At 34.3% G+C, this 18850-nt stretch overlaps 1 long non-coding RNA gene across 1 annotated transcript in view; it reads right to left on the reverse strand.

The window, feature by feature from the left end:
* Nucleotides 1–2257, reverse strand: part of LOC120888162 (uncharacterized) — a 30637-nt gene extending 28380 nt beyond the window's left edge. The window contains exon 1 of the long non-coding RNA XR_013430975.1: nt 609–2257. This is a non-coding gene — a long non-coding RNA (uncharacterized LOC120888162). The remainder of the gene's footprint in view (nt 1–608) is intronic.
* Between the last annotated feature and the right edge of the window lie 16593 nt (nt 2258–18850).

Here is an 18850-nt window from a genome sequence, read left to right on the forward strand (position 1 = left end):
AGGTCAGCCCCTTGGTATTATCCCTCTATAAATACTAAAACCCTGGTCCAAGGTGTTGCCCCTTACTTATGAGATCGCCCATATTCTCTCTTTCCTGCTGAGTAATCCTTGCTTTCCTAAATAAGCCTCTGCTTGTGCCACTGATATATATATTTATTTTTTTTTATTTTTTTTTTTTTCTGTAACATTTGTCCAGAACACCAGAGGTCCTGAGTTGAGGAGACACCCTTAGGGACCTCCTCAAGCCTTCCTCCCATGACAGGAGGAGAACCGGGATGGTGGGGGCAGGGAGTACAAGAGAGAAAAGAAAAAAAAATGGAAGGTAGTGATGTAGTGTTGGCAGAGTCCTTTAGTAGTATCCAGTGAGAATATTGAAGATAATTTATGGCTATTACAAGTTTTAGGAGCTAAAAAGAAATTGATTTCTTTGAGTATATGGATAATACCAAGTGGAGAGTCAGCAAATATTTTTTGATCATTCTAGACATATATTGGATGTTGGTTTAAGTGCTTTTCTTAATTTCTTTTTTTTAATAGCCTTATTTTAGAATAAGTTAGATTAAAGAAAAATTACAAAAATAGTATAGAGTCCCCATATGTCCACTTACCTGGTTTTACTTTATCATAAGTTACTGCCTTTTTTTTTTCTTTTTTCTTTTTTTGGCAGTACTAGGGATTGAACTCAGGGTCTCACACATGCTAGGCAAGTGCTCTGCCATTGAACTCCATCCCCAGCCCTTTTTATTTTATTTTGAGAAAGGGTATTGCCAGGTTGCCCAGGCTGGCCTCAGACTTGTGATCCTCCTGCTAGGCTCTCAGGTAGCTGGGTTTACAGGCATACCTCCAGCCTTCTTGATTTCTTTTAATCCTAAAAAACAGTGTTTAAAAAAAAAAAACTATTATTATTTTCTTTACTTAGGAAGACAGGCCACATTATGAGGAATCATCAAATATTTGAGTGCATACTATGGAGCAGACATTATTTTAGGGTGGCCAATGGAGTTCATTGATGAGTAAGATGATATGCCTGCCTTCATGGAGTTGTAATATTTGCTTAACTTGTCCTATGTTACATTACATAGAAAGTTTTTTTGTTGACATTTGTTTCTGTAGGAAAGACATTTATGGGGGCTGTTGTTGTGGCTCAGCGGTGGAGTGCTTGCCTCGAATGTTCAAGACCCTGGGTTCGATCCTTAGCACCACATAAAAATAAATAAGTGAAATAAAGGTATTGTGTCTAACTATAACTAAAAAATAAATAAGTGAAATAAAGGTATTGTGTCTAACTATAACTAAAAGATAAATTAAAAAACAACAAAGAAAGGCACTTATGTTTTCTCTAATGGATGAAGTAATATTAAGTACCCCTGTTCGCATCCCCACATGTGCTTCATCAAAATGATGAGATCTAGTTACCCCAGATCTCTATGCTTTATACTTGACTACCTGTTTAAACTGCTCTTTAATAGTGCTATATGCCACTTTGCATTTCTAATCATCTGCATACCCTGCTATATTTATTACTGTTTATTGTCATCCTCCAAATATCCTTTGTTGGTTTATAACCTAAACTATGTGGATTGTGTAGAAAATATAGGTTACATGAAATATAATTTTTAGCATTGAAAGATCTTTGGGTTAAATTTCAGTGAAGTAATATAGCCCATGACTTCTGTTAACAGCAATGGGAGTCCCATGACTACCTCATCACAAGGCTTGCTGAAAATACTATTCCCCAGGGGGGTCACTGACCTTTACATCCATTATAGAGGTATGGGAGGAGCAAGGAGGGAGAAGTACCTTAAGTAACAGATTAGCCTCAGAGAGACAAAAGAATAATCAGAGCACTTAGAAGCTGGAGGAAGCTTATGAAAAAATGGAGGAAGCTAGCTTCTTATAACAGGAATCCCTGCTGTTCCCTATTTTCAGTGTGGCAAAGCAAACCAGGCCCCTATGGACTCTAATACTAAAAAATGAATTATGGACCTGAATAGTAATGTGGTACTGCTAATGATTTCTTCAATGATCATGGTCCTCATCATTCCTTTTTAGGGATGTGTGTGTGTGCGCGAGCGCGTGCGCATGTGTGTGTTAGGGGACACTAATTTATCAAATAACTTATTTTGTTTAAAAAATAAATTATAGTTTTTGATTAAGAATAATTTACTCCTTGTGAATTTGTATGAGGAATTTACATATATGTGTGTGTATTATATTAGATATTAAATGTAATATGCATTAATTATGTATATAATGTAGAAATATATACTTACTGAATAAACAGGTAAGTTATATCATTAATTTTTGCATTTAATCCCATTTACCTATTGCTAATAACCTTATTCTTTTTCTGTTAGTTGTGGAACTTTCTTCAAATTAATATATCAAAAATGGAAATTTTCACTTTTCTACCCGAAGTTGTTTTACATTTTTCTTCTAACCTGCTTTTGTTCATTCTCCTTGTATTAGTTTTTATTACCTTGTAAAGGCAATCAGATTTCATTTTGTTCTTAGTTTTCTAGAAATCTAGATTTTAATCCTAATAATTTTAGTTTTATTAAGTGCCTTTTGAAGTAATTATGGTTTATATTAGACTCCCATTTGTCTTTGGGAAATGTTATACCACTATAAAGCTAAAGAACATAATAATGAATATGTGTATAAGTCATCTATTTGTTTTTTTTCTAGACTAGTATATAAACTTCAATATAAAGTTTCATTTAGTTTCAGAAGGAATATTTTACATGTTATCATATTTCCTCAAGTATACCTGAAGAGTTTTTATTCTTTTTATGGTCTGTTTTTCAACTGTACTATTAAGACATTTATGTTCTTAGAGTTGTAGAAATGTTTCATTTGTTTTCTAGAATCTCGTGGTCTTCTCAGACCTTAACTTGATTTATACTACTAGCTTTAGATTTTTGTCTAGGGCTCTTTCATAGGATCCTTGAGGGGCTTGAAACTAGTTCTTGGAACAACCAGGAATCCTTATTCACTCTGTTCTTTCATTATGACAAGGGTCAGCATTTCAGTGAGGGCAAATGAAATATCTCTCAGTTATAATGTAAGATGTCTCTTTTCTTTTGCTAATCCAGTAAATAAAAAGCTACAAACAAGCAGAGACGGATGGAGATCTGATCCCATATGATACCACATAACACTATACTATAGTACATGAAAAGTACAAAGGTGGGCTACTGCTCAGTTTATGTGAAGACTTATGTGAGATAAATGTATGCTAAGGAGATGGACATCCTCCAAAGAATGTCTCTTCTAGCTATGAGTATACCCTTTGTCACTGACTGTAAATAGAAACTTTGAATTGGTAGCCCAACATGAAATGAAGAATTAATAATTATCTGTAAATCTACCTTGTCATCTGGATCATTTGACATCAATCTGTTTTTTATTCTCTTACTACTGGGGTTTGTCCCTTGTGAAAGTGACGGAATTTGCATTTCTATTAAGCTTGAGACTTCTAAGAAATACCTTTTTCTTTCTACAAAGGGACAATTAAAGGCCTCTCACTGAGTTTTCTCATATTGTCTTATATGCTGAATATTGCTCCTTGAGTTTAGCTTGCCAATTTCTATCTCATGGTTTTGTCTTCTAGAAATCTCAAAAGCAAATAATTTTGTTGCCGTTTTTCTTAAGTGCATATATGCCTTTCAAATATTTGGTTGGAAATAGAAGACTGTTCCTGTCTTGCTCATCTGTGTAAAACTCATTTACTGTTTTTCCTTTTAAACTGTTAGCTCAAGTGACCTTACACACAAGTCCCAGCTGTGCATTAGCATTGCTTGGGGATGTGTTTGTATCTTTTGTCTAAAAATACCCAGCCGGTTGGATTCATGATCCATGAAAGCTAATTGAAACAATTTCTCTTCAAGTTTTGGCAAGCGAAGCATGCATTATAAGCATTAATATCTATAAATTGAATTGTTAATGAATCTAGACACTAATAATGAATGCAATTTTGCAGGCTTAACTAGAAACACTAAAATTATCAGGATCTGGTGCAGAATTTTCAATCATTTTTGCTTATTAAATAGCAAAGCTATGCTTTTAATAAGCTAATCATTTTTATTTGACCCCATAGGAGTAGCTCAGTTGATTAGAAACAGGTTTCTAAGTGCAAAACAACATTGTTTTTCTCTTACTGTTTTAACCACCAAAGAACTGAAATTTTAAGATGGATATTTGATCTCACAGCCTGCGTCTTCTAAATCACATTTATATATGCATTCAGTGCTTCCTGAAATATTTACTTATTCCATTTCTCCTCCATTATACACTGTGTCTCATTCATATATATACTCTTAAGTTTTTAAAACAATGACACAATCAGTTTAAACAAATGGTCTCATTTCATATCCAGACATTTAAAAATATTACATTATCAAGGTAATAAAAACGTGAGCTTCATGGTTGCCTTTCTGATCTGTATTATTTTCAGAGACTTAGTAACTCCTTTGATGTATATTTCCATTTGAAAATCATCTCATTAAACTTTTTGCATAGTGCTAGTTTAAAAAGCAACATCTAACAGATAATATTAAACAACAATGAAGTGTTTTCTTTAGTGTTGGAACAATTCTGAGCTAGGAAGCCATACTCTTAGGGGCACATTTAGTGCTTTTCAGTAGTTGTACACCAAATAGTTCCCAAGTGGCCTGAGAAAGTTAATGTACCTTTCTGTGTCCTTTCATTTACTACCCAGGAATGACTTAAGTACTGCAGAGAGTGAAACAATAATAACTCTGAATATGTAGCTTCTCTGTATGTATCTCATGGAGGTGGCTGAAATTGGAATTCAAAGTACCTTATCCAACTGCTTCTTTCCTTGAAAATCTTAAGAATATTGATACACGTTTAGTCTTGAACTGTGGAAAACTAAGATTGAAGTATAGATGTTGAATCTGATAGGAAATGTGGATATTTGCCTAAAAGGTAATGTTCTAAAACTTTTGTGAAAAGGTAGAGGGAAAAAGATTGTTAGGATTTTTTGGTATTACTTTTCATCATGGTTGCATATTCTTTTTCACTACCAGTTTTGCGGATAATGTATAATACATTAGCAGGATGAAATGAGTGACCATGTTCATCATGCAGAATTATATATGGTAATGCAAGGTGTATACATTGTATTCCTGAGAAATTCTGCAAACGTATCTCCTTTAGAGCATCCTTGAGTTGAAAAGATCTCTTTAAAACAAGGATGTTTTACTTTTTATTAGTACCTTAGGAAAATATCCTATAGAAGAAATTAAAAGTGATAAGCAAACACGAATGTGAGAACAATTCTTATTGAAAGCTTAATTATTTTTAAAAATTTGTTCTTTTTAAAATTGGAAATGGAACCACCATTTGACCCAGCTATCCATCTCCTCAGTCTATATCCAAAGAACTTAAAAACAGCATACTATAAGGACACAGCCACATCAATGTTTATAGCAGCACAATTCAAACTGTGGAACCAACCTAGATGCCCTTCAATAGATGATGAATTAAAAAAAATGTGGCATATATACACAATGGAATATTAGTCAGCAAGAAAAGAGAATAAAATCATGGCATTTGCAGGTAAATGTATGGAGTTAGAGAAGATAATGCTAAGTGAAGCTTGCCAATCCTAAAAAAACAAATGCTGAATGTTTTCTTTGATATAAGGAAGCTGCTTCATAGTGGGATATGGAGTGGGAGCATGGGAGGAATAGATGAACTCTATAGATAGGGCAGAGGGGTTGGAGGGGAAAGGAGAGGGCATGGGGTTATTAATGATAGTGGAATGTGATGATCATTATTATACAAAGTACAGGTATAAAGACACGAATTGGTGTGAATATACTGTGTGTACAACCAGAGATATGAAAAAAATTGTGCTATATATAGTAATAAGAATTGTAATGCATTCCACTGTCATATATAAATAAAAATAAATAGCCACCTTTCTATCACGGTGCAGGCCTAACTTGGGTTCTAAGACTATTTCAGTTACAACTTTATCTCAACTAGAGTGGTTAATCTAATACCTTCTGATAAAACATAGAGTCCATGTAGGTAATTTGGAGCTGGTTAGCTACTTGAGGAGGTTGTCAAGGACCCAGTTTCTTTATGGTGGCTTCTTGTCCTATTTTTAATGTGCAGCTTTTGTCCTTCCAGTCACAAAATGGGTGCTCCAACTGCAGCCATTATATCATTCACATCCTAGGTAAGAAGAGAGAAAACAGCAAAGGCCAAATATGAAAGTCTTCTTGCTCAGCTTTATATTTATCAGGAAAGAGAAGCAAGCCCTTCTCGGTGACTTTCATTTCTATCTCATTGGCTAGCACAGTTACCTGATCACTTCTAGCCATGAGGCATTTATGAGGTGAGGTTTTTTTAAATTAATTTTTTAAATTCTTTTGAATAGCCAATACGTTGTCAAAATATCGAAGTGTAAAAATCTTACTTTCACATTTCTCCCTCCTTCTAGTTTTATGTCTTTTCCCCTCAATAAATAACTACTGATAGTATTCTTTTTCTAATCCTTTTAGAGATTCTTTTTTAAAAAATATTTATTGTTTTAGTTTTCGGTGGACACAACATCTTTATTTGTATGTGGTGCTGAGGATCGAACCCAGCACTGTGCGAATACCAGGTGAGTGCGCTACCGCTTGAGCCACATCCCTAGCTCCTTTTAGAGATTCTAAAATGAATCTAAAAGTTAACTCAAGTATATATCCCCCCCCTTTTTTTAAACATATATGGTTTATATGATAAGTATCTTTAATTGGTCACATATTTGTCTTGACCAAACCAAACTAATCAAGATTGTTTAATAAGGACAAAAGAGAATAGTTATTAGGAAGGAAACTTACAACATCTCTCATGAACCATTTTGTTTGTGTTTTGATCTGAGCTGTGTCTAGTAGTATCCAGATAGCAGTGAAACTATTGATTCTATTTAGCAACTGACAAAAGCTTAAGTGTTCTTCAGAACAGATACCTGTGACTTCTGTGTATCATAGTGCCTTGTATAGAGAAGCTGATCAATAAGTGTACAAAATGGAGCTCATTATGTCTCTTCTCCGTAACTGCTCACCTTCAACTCAATTAATGAAACTACTATTTGGTAAGTTGTTCAGACAGAAACTAAGTGGCCATCCTTGATTCCAGTCTCTTCAGCCTCCGGATGACTCCTTCTCTTGTACAACATGTCTTTCTATTCAGCCGCCATTCCTATTACTTCTACTTTCAGAAGCGATTACGTTACCTCACCTTCCCTGCCAATACGTCTGATCAGTCTGGCCACCGCCATCTCCTGCTCTTACTAAGTGCAATAGCTCCTTTCCTCATGCCCCCCACTTCCTTCTTGCTCCTGTAATTCATGTAACACACAAAATGATCTAAAAAACAAACCATTTCTCTAAGTAGACTCTTTAAAGGTTTCCAATTATGATTAAGTTAAAATCCAAAGACTATTTTGGCCCCTAGGAGACCCTTGGTGATCAGATGTTGTCTCCTATTTTTCATCTCCTACCATTCTAAGCTCTCCTCCTCCTTCTTTTTCTCCTCCTCCTCCTCCTTCTTCTTTTTAATATTTCTTGGTTGTAGATGGACAAAATACCTACCTTCCTTCCTTTTTTTCCTTCCTTCCTTCTTTCTTTCCTTCTTTTCTTTCTTTCTTTCTGTTGTGCTGAGAATCGAACCCAGAGCCTCACACATGCTAGGCAAGTGCTCTACCACTGAGCCACAACCCCCTAAGCTCTCATTCTTTACCTTGAAGAAAAAGCTTGTCTCAGTGTCATTGCATTTTCAGTTTTCTTTACGGTCCAGAATGGTCTTGACTGAGATGTATTCTGGACTGAATTCAGGACTAGGCTTATATGCTGCTCCCTCACAACAATTTTTTTTTTTTACTCTCCTATACACTCCTTCCTACTAGCACTTCATCATTTCTGTTCCATAACTCTTTATTTTACTTATAATACTCATAACTATCTGAAAACAATTATTTGCATACTCATTGATTTTTCTGGCATTTTCCACTAAAATGTAAGTTCCATGAGTGCAGAGACTCTGGCTGTCTTATTTTTCATTTAACAAATGCTTATTGAGCCCTAGGCAGATCTTGTTCTCAGTGTATGGGTGATGACAATAAAACAGCAATTATTTTCTTTATGGGGCTTTTATTTGTGTGTGTGAGTGTGTGTGTGTGCATATGTGACACAGGGGGATAGGAAATAAACAGACGTAAAATATATATTCTCTTAATTTTAAGTGCTGTTAAGAAAAGTAGACATGGAAAGGGGGCAAATTATCTTGAGTGTTGGTGGATTTCTGTTTGTTGTTTTCACAGTAAGGTTATATAACAAACTTCCTAAAAACCAGTGGCTTACAACACCTGATATGTATGTCTGTGGTTCTAGGGTTTTGTAATCCAGGCTAGACTTGATTTCAGGTTATTGTTTATATTCAGATATATTCCGTGTATCTCCTAATTTTTAATACCACTGGAATACTGAATCCTGTTAGTTTTCATGGGAAAAAGATGAAGTACAGGAGATCAGGCTTAACAGTGCAAGATATTTTAAGGCTCTGTTTGAATCACATCCACTAACTTCCCAGTGAGCGAAATAAGTTGCATTATCAAGTCAGAGTCTAGTGTCTGTGAGGAAAATTCTGGATACTGTAAGGCCAGAATTGTGGACACAAAGATCCTAGGATGGGAATATGCCAGGCTTTCTAGAGGAACAACAAGGAAGCAGTGTAAAAAGAGCAACAGAGTGTAAAGGAGAGATTAGAGAGATTGCTGAAGATGAGGGGAGGTAGACTTGCAGCACATCCTAATGGCCCAGGCTTATCTGAGAGTGAAATGGCAAGCTTCAGGAGGGTTTTTGAGCAGAAACATGATCTGAGCAGAACAGAGACTGGAAGTGGGGATTCCCAGTGTTTATTTGTTGAATGAATACATGCTGATAATACTTATTCTGACTCCAGTAAGCCTCCCCAAATAATCTAAAAGAAAAATATTTAAAGTGTGACTGGTGTAAAATAACAAAGTTCTTAGAAAATGATAGCTACTAACAATAAAATAGAAATGAATCGCTAGGAGAGATCCTGGTGAGAAAGGTTTATGATATTGCTTACCAGAGTGAAAGCCATTTAGTGGAATCCGAATAAAACCAAAGAAAAGCTAATTGTGATTGAAATTAAGCTAGTTATGTAGAAAGTAGAAGAATGAGGTTGGTGGCCATTCTTTAGGAATCTGAAAGGATTGTAGGGCTTGTAAAATGATAAGGAGCTGATTTTAGACAGAGACAATTCTGTCTAAAATTTTGCAGGTTGCCCAAAGTACTGGAAAGAGAACTGAAGGCTTCTGCATGTATTAAACATTTAAATAGTTAAAGAACAAAAAATGTAATTGAATTGTGATAATTTTTGGCCATAATACAAAGGAATTAAACAAAAATTAATCCTATCCCATAGGCAATTTCATCACATGAGACTAAAAGAAATTTGTCAAGTACCTTACCAACCCATGGTTTCTTACCTTTTTCTGGTCCAGCAGGACTTAACAAATGTGTTCAAAACAATTTTCTTCCCTTTACCTGCCTAGTTTCTCCTGGTAACATTTTTCCCCCCAGGGAAAGATTTTAAGAGAGTAAAATAGTTTTTGCAAAGACATTACACACTTACTCTCTGATTTAATATCCAAACTAGGCAGCCATGCAAAACTTGTTGAACAATATGAAGATTATCTTTCTTGATAGCTTTTGGTAACGATTTCTAACAAAAGTTAAACTCATCTGAAAATCACAGCTGTCTTTTCAACTAAGTCCTTGGTTACTCTGTTGTTACTCTATTCAAGTTGACAGTTGGCAATTGGTCAACAAAGACAAAAAATAGGAATTACTTTCTTAGATGTTATAATTGTTCTTTGATCAAGTTATTTCCTTGATTTTAGTTTGAAGGATAACTTTGGTTCATATTCAAACTCAGTCTGTGCTTTGAACTAGTATGTTATTGTCTTAGACATACAAATTAGACATACAAATTCTTATTATCATTCTTATAGTTACTAATTTTACAGGCATTAATTATCTATGTTACTGTCTGTTCTCATTTTTGCTTTGCTTACTCCTTCTTGGATTTTTTTTCTTCCTTCTAAAGTACATCTTTAGTGTTGCTTTTAACAAAGATTGTAGATAGTAAAATTATTTTTATATGTCTGAAAATATCTCCCCCCCTTTCTCATGTAATAGAATTCTAAGTTTACCCTCATAGCTCTCCATATTTTGGTAATATTTTCTATTGTTACTATTGAGAAGTTCACTGTCAATCTTATTGTCTTTCCTCTGTACTTATTGTGTTTCTTGGAAAGTAGTTTTTAATGTTTCTTTTTATTTCCCTTAATGGTCTGCTTTTTCATTATTATGTGGGTCTATGAATTTTTTTTAACTCTTAAATGATGTTTGATGGATCTTTATAATCTGACAACTAGAAATTTTCTGCATTTTTGGAAGCAATCCAGTCATTGTCTGTTGAAATGTTACTTCAGTTTTCTTGATTCTTTTCTTCTAGAGCGTCCTGGTATGCTAGAGCTTTGTATTTTATCCCCTTTATCTATTTATTGACTTCTCTTCAATCTTCCATTTTTTTTTTACTTCTCTCTACTTTGGGAGATTTCTTCTACCTTATTTTTCAATTTACCAATTTTTTCTTTGGTTTGGTCTAGTGAATTGTTTACCTACTCAAATGGATTTGAGATTGTGACAGGGTCAGCATATACTACCCTAAAATATGACCATGGCATTTTTTCAAACAGCAGAAGCAGGAGTTTCTTTCTTACATTCTCCATTGTCAGCTCTGGCAGGGGGCTTAGGATGGTTTATCTGTGTCTGTTTTTGCTTTGAGCTATCTTTGAAGTGGTTCTGGGTCTTTGGAAGGCCACATCCCTTTGCACACTGTTTTGGGATGTTTCTTTCATTCCCAGTTAAGTCACAAAGGATTATTGGTTTTGATTTCAAGTCACTTGATAGATAACTTTAGTAAACAAGAAGAACAAGGAAAAGAATTCAGTACTCCCAGGGTTATTTACTCTTTCTTTGTGAAACAGGATGATGAGATATTTGAAAAATAAATTTTTAGAGCTCTGTGATCAGAAGTTTCTCTCTGTCCTTTCTTCTCCACCCCCGACCTCCGTCTCTGTCTCTCTCCCCATCTCTCCACAACACACACACACACACACACACACACACACACACACACAGCCTCTCTATTCTCTAAAGGAGTCTGCTTCTCTCCTGGGCACTTCTCAGTGGACTGAATCACCTCTTCCTCCAAACCCTGCTGAATAGATGTGCTCCACTAACTCTTCTATCTCCTTGTGGGACTTCCTTGGCCTCTTTGGGAAACTTAAGATCTCTCCCAACTGGCTCCTCTCTGACTTTTTCTTTCCATTTACTTCTGCTGCTGCTTTCTCCTTTTGCCAGCTTTGATCTTTCATTTATTTCCTTTGAATCTTTGATGTCTCCTTCAAGCTCCTACATTCTCCAGTGCACAGTTGCATTTGTAAGTTTGGTCATGTTGATGAGCAAAACTATAGTTTCATTTCATTTTTACTTATGATATTTATTCCATTATTATTAATGGAAAATCAGTCTCTATGTGTTTTGTTGGTACAAACAATGCTGCTGAGAATATTTTTCTATGTATATATGTTATACACCTAGGCTGTATTTTTTAGACTGTATTCACTTGGGAGCACACTTGCTAGGTCAAAGAAGATGGGCAGGTTCAGCTTTACTAGAAATGCCAAATTTGTTTTCTAAAATGCCTATACTGAGTTTTGCTTTCACTCATCGTGTTCTTGAATTCCTCTCATTTGACATCAACACCTGAATTTGTTGAGATTTATAAATGTTTATCAATCAAGTGGGTCGAAATTGTATCTTTTGATTTTAATTTGTTATATCACTTAGAATAAGATTGAATCTTCTTTTTGTAAGTTTATGATCCATTTTTAAAACCTTCTCTGGCGCTCCAGTGGCGCACTCAGTTAGCGCATGGTACTTATAAAACCTTCTCTGATGAGTTCTGCCAATTTTTCGATTTGTCTGTGATTTCTTATTGATTTGTGGGAGTTAAATTTGTAGACAGGAATCCTTTTTTGAGTGTGTGTGTATGTGTGTGTGTGTATGTGTGTGTGTGTGTATGTGTGTATTCATATGCAATTATATTCATACATATGTCAAACATCTTTTAGTTTGTGACTTGAATTTTTTTTATCATGCTTTATGATGAATAAAAATTACTAGTTTCAATGTGGTCCAAATTATCACTCTCCTTCCTTCCTTTTTTCCTTCCTTCCTTCCTTCCTTCCTTCCTTCCTTCCTTCCTTCCTTCCTTCCTTCCTTCCTTCCTTCCTTCTTTAAATACAGCTTTTGGTCTTTTGTTTTAGAAATGCCTCCCTGCTATAATATTTGAAAACTAGTTATAAATTGTCTTCTAAAACTGTTGTAGATTTTTTTTTTCACATTTAGGGCTATACTGTCCTGGCAGTGATTTCTGTTTATGGTGTAAGTTTCCTCTTTTGTTGTCAACCCTTGTGTGTGTCTTTATCTTGACTTTAGTAATTGTTAGTATTTGGAAGAGGATTTTTGTAGGGCACATCTGCCCATCTTGTTCTTCTTCATTGGCCACTCTTTGCTCTTTGCTTTTCCATATACATTTTATAATCACTTGTCAAGTTCTAGAAAATGGCAGTTGAAATTTTTTAAACTTATAGGTTAATTTGGGAGAGAATTTCTCTTTAAAATATAGACCTTTTCTGTCCATAAACATACCTTTATATATCTCCACTTATTTATATATGCCCTGTTAATTTTTTTAAGTTTTGTAAGCAATATGTGAGTTAATATTTGCTGTCATTGATTTTGAGATATTTTTGGCTTTTGCCCATTACCAACAACTTCTATGCACTTGGGCAAGATTAATAAGTGGCAAATAAAAGACAGTGTAAATTACATGCAGTATACCTCAGATTTCCCAAGTCAAGATCATTGGGCTTTATAAAATTTTCCTTTACATTTGACACTGAATATAGAGGCAAACATTACGTTTTTGTTCTATTGTTGGTGATAACTGAGAGTAAATTGAAGAACTTTCTTAATTGGTTTAGAAATCTGGTGTGACTTTTCCTTGCATGTGAATTCATTCTTTTTCAAATTGTAAACAAATTCAAGTAATGTTTTGCCGACTTTGAGCTAAATAGCAACCTGTGTCTGAGTTTCAAAAATAACAAATATATCTATGTTTGTTTTGTTACCTACTTCCGTAATGCTAATTTACTTGGATAGCGGAACTGATGATTGCCTTGCCAGAAAAGAGTATAGTAGTTTATTTATTGATTGAAGAAAGAAAAGAATGGAGGTTTAAATGGAGTACTTCATAGGAAACTTCAGAAGCCATAAGTTAAATTCCAAATACCAATACTTACATGACATCATTTTTCTGTATTAGTGGTGCTGTAGAATAATTGAATCAGACAGGATTACTTATTTTGTGAGTACTTTTTTAATAAGACAAATTTAGGTGCTTTATATAAAGATGATCATAAATATGAAGTGACTTTTGGTAGCCATTTATAAAATTTGGTGCTCCAAGGTTAATAGAATCTAAATATCTACTTATTAAAATTGAAAAGATATTTAAGCCACAGAAAACAAAACTTATTGTTTCAAGGTAACAAAATCAGAGAGGAGAAATTATTCTGGACAATGAAGTAGAACCTGGCTACTTTTAGAACTATAAATAAAATTACACTGTCTAGTTCTACACATGGAAGGTAACCTTAATTTTAAAAGCTGGAGAATTTAAATATTTTATCTGAAGTAAATGTAAATATTTACTTCCTGAAAATTTCTTTTACCTGGATTTTTATCAAGTGATATACCACAATAACAAGTTCTGACAGCTAGCTTTTGTGACTGTCCTGTGTATGTGGTCATGAAGCAATTATTGCACCATTCCTTTTTCTCTCCATCATAGGAAGAAAATAAAGCTACCTGGTAGCTTGTGTGGAATGTGTAACTCAAAGAAAGATTCCTGAGTTTGGCTACTGTAACAGCAAATGGGAAATCCTGTGAGCTCCTCTGTCTGAAGGGTTTTTTTTTTTTTTTTTTTTTTTTTTTTTGGTGGGGCTGGGGATTGAACCCAGGACCTTGTATGTGCCAGGCAAACACTCTACCAATTGAGCTATGTCTCCAGCCCTGTCTGAAGCTTTTAAATCTTTAATCTTCTTTGTGTAAATGTGTGTGTGTGTGTGTGTGTGTGTGTGTGTGTGTGTATAAGAGAGAGCATGCACATACACACACGTGCAAAGGACTCCTGTCATGGTTATGTCTTACACACTATAAGGGCAAAGAGAAAAAGGCCACAGAAGCTCTTTTCTTGGCCATTTTATCTAGATAAATAATGACCTGCTGTCTTAAAAGAGACTACTTACAGATCTTACAGATAAGGACAAACTTCTGACTCTTGTCCTTTATGCTTTTGTTTCCCCAATTTCTCTCCTTATGATATTTATAACCTTTTTTTCCTTTACTTAAAACATTTTTTGGTAACTCGAATAGTCATTTTTCCAAAGAAGATATATAGATGGAACTGCAGGTATGTGAACAATGCTGAACATAATCAACATGGAAATGCAAATCAAAACCACAATATGATACCACCACACTCCAGTTAGCAGAGCCATTATCAAAAAGACAAAAGAGAGCTGGGGTTGTGGCTCAGTGGCAGAGCCCTTGCTTAGCATTTGTGAGGCACTGGGTTTGATTCTCAGCACTGCATAGGAAGGAAGGAAGGAAGGAAGGAAGGAAGGAAGGAAGGAAGGAAGGAAGGAAGGAAGGAAGGAAGGAAGGAAGGAAGGAAGGTTGGTTCATCAACAACTTAAAAACAATTTTAAAATGATAAAAAATAACAAGTGACTGAGAATGTAGAGAAAAAGAAACCCTTACACACTGTTGATAGAAATGTAAATTAGTTTAGCCATTATGGAAAACATTATGGAGTTTCCTCAAAAAATTATCCATATGACTCAACAATTTCATTACTGGAGGGGATATACATCAAGGAAATAAAATCAGTATATTGAAAAGGTTCGCACTCCCTTATTTATTGCAGCACTTGGCTGTTACATAATTTAAAACAGCCAAAATATGGAATCACCCTAAGTGTCCATTAACAAATGAATAGATAATGAAAATGAATGTGGTTTACATACACAATGGAATGCTATTCAGCCATAAAAGGATGAAATTTTATGATCTGCAGGGAAATGGATGAACCTGTAAGATATTATGTTAAGTGAAATAAGCCAAATACGGAAAGACAAATACTGCATGATCTCATTCATATATGGGTGATTTTAAAAAGTTGATATCGTAGAAGTTGAGAGTAGTTACCACAGCCTGAGGAGGGAAGGTAGAAAAGAGGATGAGGAGAGGTTAGTCTATGGGCACAAAGTTACAAGTACATAGGAGGAATAAGTCCTGGTGTTCTGTTACACGGGGTGACTGTAGTTAATATAGTATATTTCAAAATGGAGAGAAGAAAGGATTTTAAATGCACACACTACTCATTCTTCTGGTCAGCATTGCTTTTTTGGCTTAGAATTGCTTTGGCTTTTCTGGGTCTTTAATTTTTTCAAATGAACTTTAAGATTTTTTTCCAGTACTATGAAGAATGTCATTGGCATTTTGTTGAGGATTGCATTGAATCTCTGTATTGCTTTTGATAATGTGGCAACTCACACAATATTAATTCTGCCTATCCATGAACATGGGAGGTCTTTCTATCTTCTGAGGTCTTCTTCAATTTCTTTGCTCAGTATTCTGTGGTTTTCATTGTGGAAGTCTTTCACCTTCTTGGTAGATTCATGCCTTGTTTTTTTTTTTTAATTTGTTTATTTATTTCTTTGTTTTAGGCTATTGTGAGCGGAATTATTTTCCTGATTTCTTTCTCAGCAGATTTGTTATTGGTATGTAGGAAAGCTATTGATTTTTTTGTAGTTGATTTTGTAACCTGCTACTTTGTCAAATTGGTTTATTATCTAGCAGTCATTTGGTGAAGGTTTTCTTTTACATCTTCTAGGTATAGGATCATATCATCTGCAAACAGTTATAATTGACTTCTTTCTTTCCCATTTTTATCATTTTCATTTACTTCTCATGTCTAATTGTTCTGGCTAAAATGTCTAGCACTATATTGAGTAGGAATGGAGGTTAGCTTTGTTTTTTTCATAAATAGCCTTTAGGATATTGTTCTTTCTATCCCTAGTTTCTTTCAGTGTTGTTATTATGAATGGGTGCTGGATTTTGTCAAAGGTCTTCTCTGCATCTATTGAACTTACTAAGTGACTTTTGTCCTTAATTCTGTTTATGTGATGAATTACATTTATTGATTTGTGTGTATTAAATCATCACTGTATCTGTGGAATAACACCAACTCAGTTGTGGTATACAATCTTCTTAATATGTTGTTGAACACAATTTGATAATATTTTACCAAGTATTGTTGCATCTATATTCATTAGGGATGTTGGTCTGTGGTTTTCTTTCCTTGATGTGTCCTTAGCTGGTATGAGTGTGATACTGGTTTCATAGAATGAATTTGGAAGTGTTCCATCCCTTTCCATTTCATGGAATAAATAATAATTTGAGGAATACTTGCAATATTTATTCTTTAGAGGTTTGGTAGAATTCAGCTGAGAATACATCTGGTCCTTGGCTTTTCTTTGTTGGAAGGCTTTTTATTACTGCTTGTATCTCTTTACAAGTTATTGGTCTGTTTATGTTTTCTGTGTCCTCTTGGTTCAGTTTTTTAAGATTGTATTTCTCTAGAATATATTTGTTCTTGGTTTTCCAATTTATTGTAGTGTAAGTTTTGAAAATAGTCCCTAATGATATGCTGAATATCTGAGCAGTCTATGGCGATTTATCCTTTTTTACCTCTAATTTTATTATTTGTTTTTTTCTCCTTTTTTCTTTGGTTAGTTTTGCTAAGGTCTTATCAGTCTTGTTTGTCTTTTCAAATAACTAACCCTTTGTTTCATTGATCTTTTGTATTGTTTTTTGTTCTCAAGTTCATTGATTTTAGCTCTTATCTTAATAATTTTCTTCCTTCTACTGGTTTTGGAATTGGTTGGTTCTTCTTTTTCAGTATCCTTGAGATGCATAATTAGGTTGCTTATTTGGGATTTTTCTGATTGTCTTATGTAGGGAATCATACCTATAAACTTTCCTCTTAGAACTGCCTTCATATTATCTCACAGGTTCCAGAATATAGTTTAACTACTTTCATTTGAGTCTAAGAATTTTAAAATTTCATCCTGGATTTCTTCTATAACCTCTTTATCATTCACAAATATTGTTCAATCACCCATTTATTATACACAAGTATTGTTCAGTCTCCATGTGTTTATGTAGTTTCTGTAGGATTTGGTTATGTTGATTTCCAATTTCATTCCATTAAAATCTGATAAGATGAAAGAATTATACCATTTTTTTAATTTGCTAAGAGTTGCTTTGTGGCCTAAAATATGGACTATTTTGGAGAAGGTTTCATGAACCACGGAGAAGAAAGTGTATGCAGTGCTTGTTGCATGCAATATTCTATAGATGTCTGTTAGGTCCAAAGAGTCCTTATTGTGTTTACATCTGGATGACCTATCTAATGGTGAGAGATGTGTGTTGAAATCAATCACCTAGTATCACTGAACAGGGACTTATCTGGGCCTTCAGTTTTATTTATGTCTTTTTTATATAATTAGGGGCACTCTCATTTGGGACATAAATATTTGTTATTGTTACATCCCCTTCTTGGATTTTTCCTTTACCAATATGAAGTGACCTTTGTTGGTATAAAAATCTGCTTTATCAGATATGAGAGTAGCTACTCCTGCTTGTTTTGAGGCTCCATTCATATGGTATATCAATTTCCATCCTGTCACTTTCAGCCTATGGCTGTTTTTGCCTGGAAGGTGCATTTCTTGTAAACATCACATAGTTGGATCTTTTTAAAAAATTCATTCTACCAGTCTATTTTGTTTAATTGGATTGTTGAGGCCATTTACATTCATTGTTATTGTAGAGAGAGATTCATTAATTCTTGCCATTTTGATTCATTTATTGTGTTTAATTTTGTCCTGTTTCTCATTTGCTTAGCTATTTTTCAAATGATATTTGTTCTTTTGTGATCTCTGAGACTTGTTTTTTATTTCTTTTTCATGCAGTCTTTAAGTTCTGTAATGTCAGTTTAATAATCATGAATTCTTTTAATTTCTGTTTATCTTGGAAGGTTTTTATTGAATCTTTGATTTGAATGATAGCTTTGCTAGATGTAGCAAACTTGCTTGACAGTTATTTTCTTTCAGGACTGGGAACATTGAGCACAAACCAATGACACTCAGCATACTATTCAAGAGCAAGGTGCACTTTCTTTTGGTTGAGTTTAGTTCATAAGTGGAGTTTCTCCCCTGTGAACTTGTAGTGTCTCCATAGATTTACAGCATCCTACAGAATAGTGGGAAACAAACAATAGCAACAACCTTGCTGCTTGAATCTGAAGTCATGGGTTGACAGGAGAGCAGCCTTCTTCTAGCCCACCACCTTGAATCTCTTAGATCCTTCTTGAGTTGGAAACTGCTTGCTTTCTTCACTGTATATTCCTTAATATGAGTCTTTGTCATTATTCATCTGAAATGTGAAACTTATAAAAATAAAAAATAATTTAAAATATAATTGTACCATAACTTATTAGATCAGTCACAAAATTAGAAATATAGTTTGTTTTCATTTTTTCT

The sequence above is a fragment of the Ictidomys tridecemlineatus genome, chromosome 15 (genome assembly GCF_052094955.1).
Source record: "Ictidomys tridecemlineatus isolate mIctTri1 chromosome 15, mIctTri1.hap1, whole genome shotgun sequence".
Taxonomy (NCBI): Eukaryota; Metazoa; Chordata; class Mammalia; order Rodentia; family Sciuridae; genus Ictidomys; species Ictidomys tridecemlineatus.